This window comes from Dipodomys merriami, unplaced genomic scaffold (genome assembly GCF_024711535.1).
Source record: "Dipodomys merriami isolate MVZ:Mamm:240054 unplaced genomic scaffold, mDipMer1.0.p SCAF_31, whole genome shotgun sequence".
NCBI classification, from domain to species: Eukaryota; Metazoa; Chordata; class Mammalia; order Rodentia; family Heteromyidae; genus Dipodomys; species Dipodomys merriami.
In genome coordinates, this window is record NW_027204604.1 from 17028060 (window position 1) to 17043070 (window position 15011).

Here is a 15011-nt window from a genome sequence, read left to right on the forward strand (position 1 = left end):
ACAGTTTAGCTTCATGAACATCTGGAGTCTAAGGAAGACTACACAATATGTATACACGATGTATACGTTCATAGGTCTGGATACATAGAAATATTTTATAGCTTGGTATGCTGCTATCTAAAAATATAAGCCATAGTTTAAAATTATGCATTTTTTCATTTTAATTTACCCCCCCTCAAAAAGTATGTGGCTAAATTTTCACAGAACTGTCATTTTTGCAAAGTACATTTTTCCCCTCAGTACCATGATTTGTATTCTATTTTACTAATGCCAACTCTTTTTCCACTATCACCGGACTTTCTTTCTTACTTTACAATTTTAGTTTTCAGAGACATTCCATACGTGAAAATGTGAGCAATCTCTCACTATTTTTTCCCTTAAAACTGCTAATGGCACTATGGATTAATAGGGTTTGAAAAAACAAAATGTAAATTATTCTCCTTATTAGCTCCAAAATAGCCTACTGAAGTATCCATGTGAGACTGAAAAATTCTAGTTTTCTTTATCAGCAAGGACAAACATTCAAGAATACAGAACAATTGGGAATAGATTAGAAGAGATTCCTGCTACTTCCCTCCAAGACTTTTTAATAATTTTCTGATTTTTTTCTCTTGATAATGCTGCACAAAATTGCTTGTGTTAAGCACCTAGCCAGTATCAGAAGAACTTGATATGAATGAGATTCTATCTCAGATATACAGATTGTGTCTGATTTTTCACTTCGCAGTTTCTGTATTGATTGAACCCATGAATAGTAGGTGTATGATTGAATAGTTCAGCTCATGAATGAAAATTGTAATTGTTTGGAATTGCTTCATGCCTTTCCAAGCTTTCAACTGAAGTTTCAGCTGTGAAATAATCAGTCAGTGCTTTTTATCTTTTACACTGAACTTTCAATAAGACCAGGAAAGGTCAATTTCATTACTCCTCTGTGTGAAAGATTATTTTAGTCATCCTAACAGAACTGAATACATCATATTTCGGTTAAGAATCATTTTTTAAATGCACACATTTGTAGCACTCTGAAGATTTTGTCTGTAGTAGAGAACTTGCAAAGTCTGACTTAGAGGCCACTAGGCCAGCCTATTTTATGACTCCCTACAAAGAGAAATTGGGCAAGAAAAAATGGATATTATATATATTCTGTAACTCTGATCTTTAAAAAAATTCTATGCTTGCATAGATTTCCACTGGATCTAAGACTTGCATGATAATTTAGAAAATATTGTGTACAGAGCTTTCTATAATAAACAGCAGGTAATTATTTTGTATGGCATACAACTCCTAAGTATAATTTTCTTTTGAAAATGAAAATCTCTCTTGTGGATTTTCCCTTCATTCAAGAACTGTATTCATAAACTGCGTTGTTAAATGGCAACTCCTTTGTACAGCTACTTAAAGACTAAGTCCAAGCCCAACAAAATAAGTACCAGGAAATGGGTACTTGCAAAAGGGTAGGAAGGGGTCAAACAGAGAGGGGTAGAAGAACAAAGGGAGAAGAGGGAGGATGCAGGAAAGAATTCTTTGTATATACCACAGCATTAGGGAAAGGGGCAGGCAGAAGGGCGGTGAAGATGTTAAAGTGGTGGCACAGATCAAGACGCAATGTAGACATGAGCTGCCTTGTTACTGCAAAATAATTAAATGCACAACTTAAAATTAGGATAAGTGAGGGAAGGGAAGAGTTGGAAAGAGTGGGTGAGAATGGTTAAAAGCTGACACGGATCAAGATGCACTGTATTCATAAACTGTCTATTCCTTTGTACAACTACTTAAAAACAATAAAATATTTAAAAAATTAAACATAGAATAAAAATAAATTAAGATAATAAGATGTATTTTTAAAAAAGAATTGAATATGCTTAGCAGCAAAAGCCAATTTACACTCAGGAGTGACAATGATATCATTGGTCAGGTGCTGATGTATGTAAGAGGTCACTGCAGTTTGCCAGCTTGCTGTGGTCTAAGGTCACAGTTATTATTTTAAAATAATGTTGTCATTAATCGGCTTTGTTTGCTAAGACCTGATGGGCTAGTGCCTTAATTAAACATGGGTGAACTGGAGCTGAGTTTGACTTTGGATCTGTGCTGGATCCATTGTCTAGGAGGTCCAGGACCAGGTCTCAGCTAAAGTACTGGTATAATTTTTGTTCGTGAATCTCCAGAATTATTGTGATCTCTTTGGGATATATGAAATGTGAGAGAAGAATGAAAACATGGAGCAAGAGAGCACAGGTTGAGGAAACAATGACCTGAATGTATCTTTCATCTTCCTCTTCAGGCTTCTGTGTGATTCATAATGAGTTTTATTATTTCATTCTCTACAATATTTGTTGACATAATTATCTTCATTGGAAATGGAAACTAATATGAGGCAAGCATACAGATAGGGTAACTATGTGCATCCCATAATAATGCTTCTCTTCGGTGTCATTTTTCTTTATTTACTGGAATATCTGGCTAATAACCCAACACGTATTTATAGAGGACTTACTCAGGTCTAAATCTGGTTGTGACTCTCAAGGCTCTTACATTTTAATCAGAATACCTATCTAGGAGGTAACAGTAACTTTCAAAGGATTATAGGCCTGAGTCACTGGCACCCAGTTAAGAGTTTCCTTGAATTGATGCCATCTGTTGATGTATGCAAGAAAAAGCAACAATCATTGATCTAAAGTAATCTAGGATATTTCATGGGTCTCTACACATTCTTTGTCCTAAAAATATAAACAATGGAATGATATTGTTTTAGATTTTTCCATCAGACGAGGCCTTAACCACATGTGGTAGGAATGCAAATTAATGCAGCCACTACAGAAACAAGCCTGGTAGCTCCCCAATAAAAACAAAAAAAATAGAACTACTTAGTAATCCAGTAACTTCTGGTGTATGCCCAAGTCAGCATATGTAAGAGATACCTGCATACCATCTTTATCCAGGCATCATTCTCCCTTAGCCTACATATCATAGATTCAGTTTAAATACCTTTCAGTGGATGAATAGATAAAGGAAACATGGTCTGTAAATGTAGTGGAGTTTTATGTAGAAAAGAAGAATGTCATTTTCAGAAAATAGGTGGAAGTGGACATCATCATCATAACTGGGAAAGTCAACCTCCCAATAATATTATCACGTTTTCTCTCATATGTGTCTATCCTAATCATTATAAGATTAGAATTGTCTTTGAAATATATTTTGACTCTATAACAATAAAGAAATGAGAAAGAAGCTCAGAGTATACAGAAGCAGGTTTGAAAATTGCCTGGAACCCATTCGTCTCTAAGAGATTAAGAAAACCAAAGTATAGGGGAAGTGCATCACAGGATAAGAAAAAATTAAGACAAATCATATTAATACACAAATGACCAAGGTTTCAAAGCCAAGGTTTTCAAAGTTCTAAACTTAAAGTACTCTTCTAAATGGCTAGGCTTGGCATTGGAGTGGTTACAGTTGAAGGTCAGTTAGAGTATGAGACAATCAAGTTGACAGATCCTACCGCATTGCAACAGATCCTACCACAATGCAACAGTGCAGTACAGAGGTCATCAAGATGAGAGATTTTACAGAAAAGAGGTGATAGTGGTATGCAATTGATTTAGAATTTAAAAAAAAATCATGCTGTAATATGTTTAAAGCACCAGACAAAGAAGCTTAAAAATGTCTTAGTTATAGGAACATAATTCTTCAGGGTGGAAGAAGCAGAGCCTATAGAAATGTGCTTATTTTTAGGCAGTCAAGGGTAGTAGAGAGTGGGGGGGGACAACAATGTATCACAGTGAAGGGGCAAGAGAAGAGGGGAAAACATTAAAAAAAAACATGGGGGAAGGTTCACATTCCTGGGAAGACTTCTCACAGCAAGTGAGAGATTCTGGAAGTGATCGAACACACTGTCTGAATCCTGAAGGCAATTTTTCTGATTCTAGAATTCTATATTTAGCCAAACTATAATTATAGTTTAGACATTTAGTAAACACAAAAATATTTTGATGTGTTAAATTAATTCAATTTATCAGCCTGAGATATAAGGCATACTTTCCTTTGATTTTTATATAAAAGAGATGGGAAAAACTTGACCTAATGGATGCATATAGAAACATATACCTAAAAAATGTAACACTTGAGTTATTGTAAAATAGATATAAACACCTTAACCGAGTTGTCATGCATTACATCTTAAAAGAAATCCCATATCTTGGCTGTTGTAAACAATACTGCAATGAACATGTTTGTGCTGGTGGCTTTAATATGGTTTTGTTTTTGTTTTTTTGGGTAAATGCCCAGGATTGCTGGATCTTAGGGGGAATTTATGTGTAGTCTTTTTTTTGGGGGGGGGCGGTCCAGTCGTGGGTCTGAACTCTGGGCCTGAGCGCTGTCCCTCAGCTCTTCAGCTCAAGGCTAGCATTCTACCACTTGAGCCACAGAGCCACTTCCAGCTTTTTGCTTTTTGCTTATGTGGTGCTGAGGAATTGAACCCAGGGCCTTATGCATGCAAGGCAAGCGCTCTACCACTGAGCCACCTCCCAGCCCTATGTGTAGTCTTTTCATAAACCTGCACACTGCTTTCCAGAGTGGTTAAACAAGTTTACACTCCTACCAACAATGTAGTAGTGTGCTCTTTTGGTCCCATGCCTGCCAGCATCTGTTATTATTAGTTTTCTTGATAATGGCCATTCTAACTGGAGTGAGGTGGAATCTCAATGTTGTTTTGATTTGCATTTCTTTTATGGCCAGAGACATTGAGCATTTCTTCCTGTGTCTATTGGCCATTCTGATTTCCTTCTTCAGAGAAGTCTCTTTAAGTCTTTAGGCCACTTAATGGGGTTGTTTTTTCTTTGAGTATTTGTTTTGGGGAGGTTTAATTTTTTGAGCTGTAAGTATATTTTATATACGAGGCCCTTTTCTATTGTACGGCTAATGAAGATCTTCTCCCAATCTGTGGGATTTCTGTTTATCTTGCCCAGATGCCCCTCAGTAGATGAACAGATCAAGAAAATGTGTTATATATTCACAGTGGAATTCTGTGCTTCCATTAGAAGAGTGGCATTGTCCCATCCATAAGGAAGTGGAAAACTTGGAAAAAAGTATATTAAGTGAAGCAAGCCAGGCCCAAAGAAATACAGTCCGTCTGTTTTCCCTAATTTGTAATGACTAGAATATGTCTGTGATATTCTTAGCAGAGGATAACAATTCCTCAATAGCTATGTGCATATGAACATATAAAATGAAGCTTATCAAAATGAATGCCAAGAAATAGAAACTAGAGGTTCTTATAATGTACTCTGCAGTTATTTCTTTTTTTTTTCTTTCTTTTTCCTTTGGTTTAGTCCCTATTGTCACTGTCTTTTATTTCAGTACTGTTTGCCTTGTATATAAGTTCATCTGATTTTTGGGAGGGAAAGAGAATCATAGAAATAATGGGACAAAGGGTGATCCATGATCCAATGCAGCAGCGATGTTAGACAGTATGTTGGAAAAGAACTTTACAACTGCGGGGACGGGGGCAAGATTAGGGGGTAAGTGGGAGAAAATGAAGGAAGAGGTAATGCTGTTCAAAAACAAATGTATTCATTACCTTATATATGTAACTGTAACCCCTCTATACATCACCTTAACAATCAAATTAAATTTTTACTGAGTATTTTTGAACCTAAAATATTAACCATGAATATTTTATTAGCCATTATTACATTTCATCATTAAGAAAAATACACTATTTTAAATAAGTTTTGGATGAGAAGAACTGAAAACTTACTGTTTTTCCATGAACACATAAACATAATTCACAATAATATGTACTACTAAAAAGTGTAAAACTAGCACTTAGAGCTTAACTAATGTTATTTATGAAGAACTATTATGCAAAATAAACTAATATTAGAGGAAATTCTGGAAAACAAAATAAAAATTTAAATAGAGTTGAATGTATAGTACTGGATAATGAATGTCAATAACTAATCTGTTGAAATAAAATAATAAAATAATTAAATACTAAAAAGCTTGAACATATAAATATATACAACCTTAGAAATAAAAAGGAGACGCATGCAGATCCAGAGTACACATATAATTTCATATCAATAAATTAGAATTTGGATGGATTATTATAAAGGAAAATCATATCCTCTAATTGGATACCTCTATAATAAATTTACCAGGCAGACAAAACATTTTCTTCACAAAATACAAGGCTTTGCTTTTATTTCATTGATGACCATCATCAAGTATTATGAAAAGACCTATAGGAAACATTGGATTTCTCTCCTCTTCTTCAGATGAAAGGGCTCCACCACTGAAATGAAAATTAAACCAAAATTATGTTTGTCTTTATGTATTAAGTCCCTTTAACTGAGACCGGTCAGGTTTGGAAAGGTCAGTCAGGAACTCTGGTCTTCATGTGTGTGAGAAGTTCTGTGTGTTCCCACCAGCCTCAGATTTGAATATTGCCTTCAGAAGAGCAAATAGAACCTGCTTCCTGTTCACTTCCACACCAAATATGGACTGATGAGTAGCAGTCTTGTTTAGCATAGTCGACAATGCCTGTTTCTCTTCCACCTTTCAGGCAGGGATTTTCCAAAGTACTTTTGCCTGGTAAGCAATGGGGTGCCAGAAGGGCTGTCTTCATGGGTGGAGAAGGAGAAACGAGCAGGAAGGCAGCCTGGGGAGGAGACTGCAGGATGTCTGGTCTTCCCTGTGAGCTGCTGCAGTGGGAAAGCTGAGTCTCTCCCCGGGAGACTCTGTTTATTCACTTATCACTATAGTTGCTAGTCTTCGTTTTTGTTTTGAAATTAACGTACCTCTGGTTAGAGGGATTTATAAACGCACTGGCTACCGGAAATGGCACAGCCTGCCAACACAAACGAAAAGTGTAATTTTCTCTGGTTAAGTAGCTACCATCCTAGGCTGGGTTGATGGATATAATTAAAATAAGGGAGGATTTTTACACTCACACAGTTAAATAATTGACAGATTTTTCCCTCTGCTTCTCCCTTCTACAGAAGCCCACACCACACAGTGTGGAGAAAGCCATTCGCAGACACCCAAAGACACATTGAGTGCATAGCTTTGTGTCCACCTGCCTTATACCCAGAAGTGCAAACAGCCTTCGAGTCCTTTCGAGTCCTGCCGAGAAAGTTCCCGGAGACTCGCTGCTCACCCTTTGTATTTTTCACCCGACAATTTCTATTTTCCCCACGCAGCCCTGTAATTACGTTTCAGAAGCAAGAACATCAGAGGCTGTTTCCTGCTTTCTTTCCCCCTCTATTGAGTTAGTAGTGTTCATTCTGGCAGTTGCTATAATTGCATATTACTGAATTCAGGAACACTGGCCAGAGCAAGAAAATGGGAGCTTGTGTGGTGCTCTTTCAACTCACACAGACGTTTCCCTGTAAACGATTTCACAGGCATGCCATTCCTCTCTCCAATGGCTTCCAACACACGATCAAAAACATTTTTGTTTAACTCAAGGCAAAAGGAGTGTGTGTATACAGGGGAGCAGGTAGCAGCAAACTGTAAAAAGACACAGGGTATTCTGTAATTCGATTTTTCCTCGAATAGTACCTATGCTTCTCACAGTTTTTATTTGGAATATTTAATGTTACTGATGCATACTATTTTTAAGAATTAACTCCTACTGACGCCAAAGTCTTTGGGGACTACGTCCGTATAAAGAAGTGACAAATAAAAACCTTTATAATATCTTACAGGCTATGATAACTTTCTACAATTAGAACAGTCTTTTAAAATGGGGAAAACATTGGCAACTATCAGAGAATTTAGAACTGTTTAGAGAATTTAGGAGTTCACAGGGATAACACGGGAGAAACTGACCAGTAGCACTTGCAGAAGGTAATAAAAGACTAGGATTTAATGTGCTCTGAAGTATTCATTGTGCCGCTACTTTGTATGGTGTCCACATGAACACTTCAAATAGACAAACTGAATATTGTTTATGATGCCACAAAGTCATCAACTCTATTTATTCCCTCTTTGTTTATTACTTAGGTTAAAATTGATAGCTCCCTCAGTTGGTTTTCCACATTCTTGTGTGAATCTTTTATTACTGTAAAAATCACCAATTCAGTCTAGGAACTGAGTAGATTGCAACTCATGTTTTTGAAGAAATTATTGGATGATCTTCCATGACGTGTGGGGGACAGATAATCTTGATAGCCACTCTGATAGGGACGGGACATGACTAAGGATAGTAGATGTGCTTCAGGGTGTGTCTAGGAGGTGCTTCTGTGCAGGGCAGTAATGGAGGGGGACCAACCCGTCCTGAGTATGGACGCAGTTGTGAGCTTCGGCCAAACACAAAGTGTGTCAAGGAGAAATCGGCTAGTGTGTGTGCCAGTTCCATGCTTCCTGAGCGTCTCTGTTTGCTCCAACGTCCCAGCACCTCTGGGTTCACTTCATTTGTCCTACTTATTCTGAGGCGTCTAGCTGTTTTGCATGAGCAGGGACTCATGACTGAACTCCTGAGACTCCAATTGTGTAATCCAACCTAAGACACCCCTTTATGCAGGCACATAGATAAATCGCATGAAATGGTTCTGTTCTGCCAGGGAGCCCTGGATAGCCAGAGGTCTAAAGCTCAAATACCACCCACATTTATGAGTAAAAAAATATTAAGGGAAATGTTTGGATTCATAATTTCTGCATAATGTGTGACTTTTACAACGACCTTGCCTGCTGGATTAATGTTTTAATTGATAGTATTTCTGATGAGCATGCAACTTACCGGAAAAATAAAAACACAAGAGATACATTGTTGTATACTTGAGAATTTTTAACGTGTCTTGGGAGCTATATTAATTAATGATAACAAACTACAGAGTTTATTAAGCTGCCCGCGGTGGGGACAACTCTTGTGTCCACCCAGTGGTATCAAAGCAAGAAGTTGATATTGACACGCTTCTGTTAGCTGCATGGCAGATACTGTCAGATTTCACATACACGTGTGTGCTTGTACTTGTAATCAATATTGATTACTTGTCTCCATTTTTATAACTACCACTACAGGTGTTCAGCCAGTGTGCAATGTGTGCCTGCAATCACAGAATTCAGAGGCTAACTGAGCTAGGTGCAGGGCCGTGACCTCCAGGCAGTGTGAGAAGCCATCCTTGGGTTCTCTGATCAGCGATAAACACTTGTTTCCAGCTCCTCAAGGTAGCTCAGTCCCCACCAGTTCCTCTGGCTCTCAAGGTTCTGCCTGGTTATAGACGTCAGAAATACCACGAATGACGAGTACTGGTTCCTCCAATGCTCATCTTACACAGAAGAAGGAGTCGTGGTCACACCAACTCTGCACACGATCTGCAGTCTTCTCCTTCAGCTTGAGTCTCCAATCTATTGTCACCAGAGCAGTGCAAACACCCATGGCCCTGTACCTCTGTGAGCCAGGGTGGAGCTACAGACAATGTCTGTGTCAACTCTTGGTCTTTTTCTTTTCCTTTCTTTTTCTTTTCTTTTCTTATCTTTTCTTTCCTTTTCTTTTCGTGAGTCGTGGGGCCTGAACTCTGGGCCTGGGCCCTGTCCCTCTGCTCTTCAGCTCAAGGCTAGCACGCTGCCACTTGAGCCACAGTGTCTTATATAGCTCATTGTTACAATGGGTCAACCTGTATCCTAATTTCAGATTTTTGTTTATACATTTTTCTGCCTTTTTGAAAAAAAAAAACAAGGTCCTGACTCCGTGTCATTCTCTCAATACTCTTATCCTCAGCCTTCTTGTAAGATGCTATTTCTTTAACCCTGAAAATGGAGTCTCACTCATGCGGCCTAATTTTAAGTTGATTACTTGTTGAATAACTCATTTTAATATACAAACACATTCTAAGATGCTAGGATGCCACTGAAATATCAGGATAGCAGGGAAAACTTAATTCTGGGCATTGAAGGAGGGGACTTTGTGAAGTAATGAGTACTGAGTACCATGCTATAGGAGTCCTGCATCTATGAGGCTCCTCATCCTTCTCCTACAACTCCATGTTAGGCATAAGGGGAGAGAAATTATCCACGCTGATCCATACCTCTCACAACACCCGTCATCTGTGAGGTACCAGCATGCATTTCAGAGGAACCAGGGGAGCTTTGGATAACTTGACCATCAGAAGTGTGTTATTATTAGCATTTTCAAGCCTTCTGGCTTAGGAGATACTGAGGTACTGGTTGATGTATCCAGAGGTAGCTTGAGGAAGAAGAACCCTCTAGTCCTTCCAGGCGCATCCATACACACAAAGCGGCTTATAAAAAATGGCCCTTATGGAAATGGATCAATATTAGGTATTTGATGGCTGTAAAATGATCTGTGATCTTACAGATCCGAATGTAAATAGTTATGATCATTGATTATCACAGTAGCCTCATGGGAATCACTAAAGGATGAACATGTTCTACCTCCTGGTGTCTTTCTCAGTACTGAGAGTTTCAAGGTGGTACTGGCTATTTCACTGTGCAGATCCCTGCAGAGGATGGAAAGAAGACAGACTGAAACTACCAAAAACAGACCACAGGGTCTAGTTCTCTGGCATACTATTAAACACATGGCTGTCATTCTTGTTTTTAAAGAATCCTACTGATAGTCCTTCTTCAGAATTGATTTCTTCATGTCTGGATTCAGGGGGCCCAGAATCAGAGCAAATCCTCCATAGTTATTGACTGTATTACTTTTTGTTCTGTTTTGCAGAAGCTTTTGGTCAGACTTGGTATAATTTGTCCACACGATTTGGCCAGGGGATAGACTGACCAGACCATCCATATGTTGCTATGATTATTTTTAATTGGCTCAAACCAAAAGTGAATCATTACAATTATAATTCAACAATATGTTTATGTTTTCTTAAAGTAGTGTTGTGACAAGTCAGAAATGACAAGTTCAAGGTGCTTTTTATTATGAAAGATATTTATTTTGTTATCTTTAAGCAGTTGTGTAAATGAGCTGCCATTTTTAAAAGTTTATAAATGCAATGTGTCTTGATCAATGCCACACCTTCCAACATTCTCACGCAGGCTGCCCAACGCACCCTGCCCTCATTTTCCTTAACTTTGTAGGATATACGTGGAATGCTTGGCTGCATCTCCACCCTCCTCCCTTTCATTCCTCTACCGCCTCCCTCAGGTCCCCTTCACACCCCATTCAAGTACCTGTTTCCTGGTGCTCATTTGGTTGAACTTTGACTTTGCCTTTCAAAGGAATCACACTATTTCTGTTCTCCCTTGAATCTGCCATATTTCAGTTAATCCATTTGTACGACCCAACACATTTACTTATAAACGAATTGTAGCTTCCACACACAAGGGAAAAGATGGAAGCTTTGTCTCTCTAAGCCTGACTAACTTCATTGAACATACATTTTCCAGGTTCCTCCATTTCTTCGCAAATGATACAATTCTTTCTAATGGATGAATAGAATTCCATTGAGTATATATCATATATTCTTAATCTATTTGTGCATTGAAGGGTATCTAGGTTGCAAAGGGTATTTAAATATATTAAATATTTATATTTATGTTTAAATTTAAGATAAAACCCATCTAAATTAAGATTATGATAAAACACAGCTTTCTTTTTTTGCCCAATTTAATGAATTTTTAGAAAATGCTTACTTAGCTAGCATGTTCTACCATGTGTGACACAGCTAGAAGATGCCATCTAAGATATAAGACACAGAATTTCACTAAATATTGAATCTACCAGGACCTCGATCCTGGCCTTCCCAGCCTTCAGAACTAAGAAGAAATAAATTTCTATTACTTAAAAAAAAAAAAGAAGAAAATGCTTACTTACTGAACAAAGAGTAATTGTTCATTACTGGATAAACAATAGAGCAACAGGTATTTGCCTATAAGAATCTGCTGTAAGTTAAAGGAATATTGAGATCCACAGACACTTTTCTCAGATTAGGTTTCAAAAACCCTAATTCAAACATCTGAAATCTGACATCTGAAATCTTTCAAAATCTAGCACCTTCCGTGCTCAACAATGATGTCAAATGGATAGTCGCATACAGTTTCATGCTCTGCACTTGAAACGCTCTCTATTGGCTTTGAGCTATGCACAGTCGGTGTAATTAGTACACGTGAACATCCCGTTTGTGCTTGGCACCCATCTCTCAGACATTGCACTACAGCTATGAAAATTCCACCAAAATTTTCCTCTCCTCCAAAAAGGAAACCTCAATACCCAAACTTCTGCTTCTGGGCCTTTCAGGTACATAATAGACTACCTCTACTCTGTTGGTGGAAAATTTATGTTGGTATCTATTTTACATTAGAGATAAAACATCGGATAGCAGAAATCAGACTCTTCTCTAAATTAAAGGTTTAACTCTAACACTAACAGTGATGGTATAAATTAAAGGAAGGATAACATAATAGATACGGTGTTAAACAACAATCAATATTTTTTTCTGAGCTTAATAATGAAATTATCTCCTATTTTCTTGGCAAGTGCCTTGACAAAGAGTAATTAAAGCAACAGCATCAGAGGTTTAAAAGTATGTCGGTATAGAGATTAAAAACCTATAGAATGTTGAACTGTTGCCAGTGTGATCCATTAGGTGGCCATTTGGTGCTGAGTATGAGGTCATTATCGCTGCCAAGCAGGGGAGGCCAATAAATACAGACACTGCTGCTTGTGTGACAGAACGTATAATTACAGGGGGAGAAAAAGAACGGAATGCCTGTAATTTAAGCATCCGCTTGAAACCTTGAGCTTGATAATGGAATTTTTAAATAACTTGAATAATTTCTGTTACGTACATGATCGGAATTCATCTCTGAATTTGTCACCAGGTAAAAGATATATAACTAGCCTGGAAGCTAGGAAAGAGTTAGCTAAGCTACGGGAGCAGAGATGAATCTTGAACTCACAGAAGCCCTGAGGAGGAAAATTACTTGACTGTGCTAAGAGAAGATTACCATCTATCCATCGGTAATGTATCTTGGTTATTGAAATACAAAAGGAGAAAAGCAAGAGCAAGGAACAAAATTATTAGGTACCACCTGTGTGTTCCAGTGTGACATTTTCCTAGCTCGTGAGCTTTGCTCTACGGGAGCCATCCCTGACATGTATTCACAAAAGAACAAATCATTCGATTTCCAATCTGAAGAAATAACCGTAGCAGATGCCAGGCAAGGTTAAAATCTGATACTCTAAGAAAATTTGACATGTGGTTGGAATTCTGAGAAATTGAAAGTGGAATATTGAAAAGGCCCAGGAAGCAAGAGGTAGCATTCTGCTCTGGCAGAAAATCTCCTGTACAGATCCGGCAGATCTCATGCAAACTGTCTGTCACTCATTCCATGCTGAGAGGGGGTAGTGTGTTAACGTTCAGCCTCTCACGTGAGGATGTGATGGTGGTAATGGTGTGTAACTGTCACATATGTGCATGCATAGTGCTTCTCTGTGCTTAATGGTGTGTAACTGTCACATACGTGCATACGCTTCTCTGTGCTAGCTACCACAGGAATCTTCAAATCTCAAGTACCAAGAATGATCTTTGCGAGGGATCATTTCCACATTTCTTGCATGTGTAAGCTGTGGAGCTCCTTTCACTATTTTTCCTAGCTCCACAGACCCTTTGCTTTCATTTCCGTGTACTTAACCTCTAAGCCCTGTAGATTTAATGACACAGTTATGTAACCATTTATGAAACTGTTTCTAGGTAATTTTTTCTTCAATTCATAAAATTATCTACTTGGATTGCTGACATCAAAATGTCTATCTCTTCTTCTATCCTGACTATCTTTATAATACTTCGATGAAACATAAATCTGCATTTTCCAGAATTATACATGTTATGGCCTCTGGCTTTGCCACACGTTGATTGATGTAGAGGTTAATTTCAACTTAATCTGTATCATCTGTGGATATTAGAAATTCACCCACTAGCTGACTACTTACTGCCCGGGGTTGTGTTTATTTTGTTTATGCTGGAAAATGATGTTTATAATCACAGGGATAATTTTAACTGTCTCCCAAAGAGAAATGATAGACAACCTCTAAGAGTAAATTTCAGGGGTACAGATTCTTAGGATGTTGAAGTGATAAGCCAGCAGCTCAACTAGTATCCTCCATTACCTTGATACATAACGCAGTCTGAAAAATTGCACTAAAACTCCGTAATTCTACAGAGCCTGCAGGGCTTCTATGTCTAGAGCTTCTCTTGGTTCATTAATTGTAGGCTTGGGAAACCTCCTGTTCTGTACCTTGTCTCCAAAGCTGCTAGCAGAATGTGCTTTTCCCTCCATGTCCCCTAGGTTGTTCAGCTTGCAGTCTTGGGGTGGTGGTGGTGGTGGTGGTGGTGGTGATCATCTGGAAGGGCTTCCAAACACTCCACTCCACTTCCTCATTTCTAATTTGCTCTCTTTCCAAATCTCTACCTTGTAATTCTGGATGGCATCCATGTCCCCACACAGGAAATTTCAATCCAAATCTCCCAATTCCTTGGTCTTCTTTTTCTCATTCTACCCTAGCTGTCCCCTCCCCTGCATGCACTTTACATGCATTCTGGTACCACCCAGGTAATTTCTCTTCTAAGTACCCCCCTTCCACTAGTGTTTTCTTCTGATTTTCTTATGCGTCCACCCCAACACTACCTGGCTCTTCACACTGGGACTTGTGTTTTCCTCTTGTCAATGTTTGCTTGTTTTAATTTTTCCTCTGACTTTGCTCTGTTCTCGTGTTCATCATTTCAACAAGTCTTTGCACACACACAACAAGATGGCAATTTCGTTTCTCTAAAAAGCAGAAGTCAAAAAGCGATTAAATGTGTGACAGCTTTATTAAGTGGAAATTTCTTTTGAATGCTGAAGGGAAAAGAAACAAGTTTATGAAGAGGGTTGTTACATTTTGGTGGAGGTTTGACACCTGTAAGAGGAAAAAGGGGAAGAAAATATTATAGGAGATGAATCACTAGTGATTTCTCCTTGCTAGGAGATTTTTTTTTTCTAAATCAATTGGGAAACTCCAAGCAATGATTTTTTCCATAGAGGAATTGTCGGCTAGCTAGAAA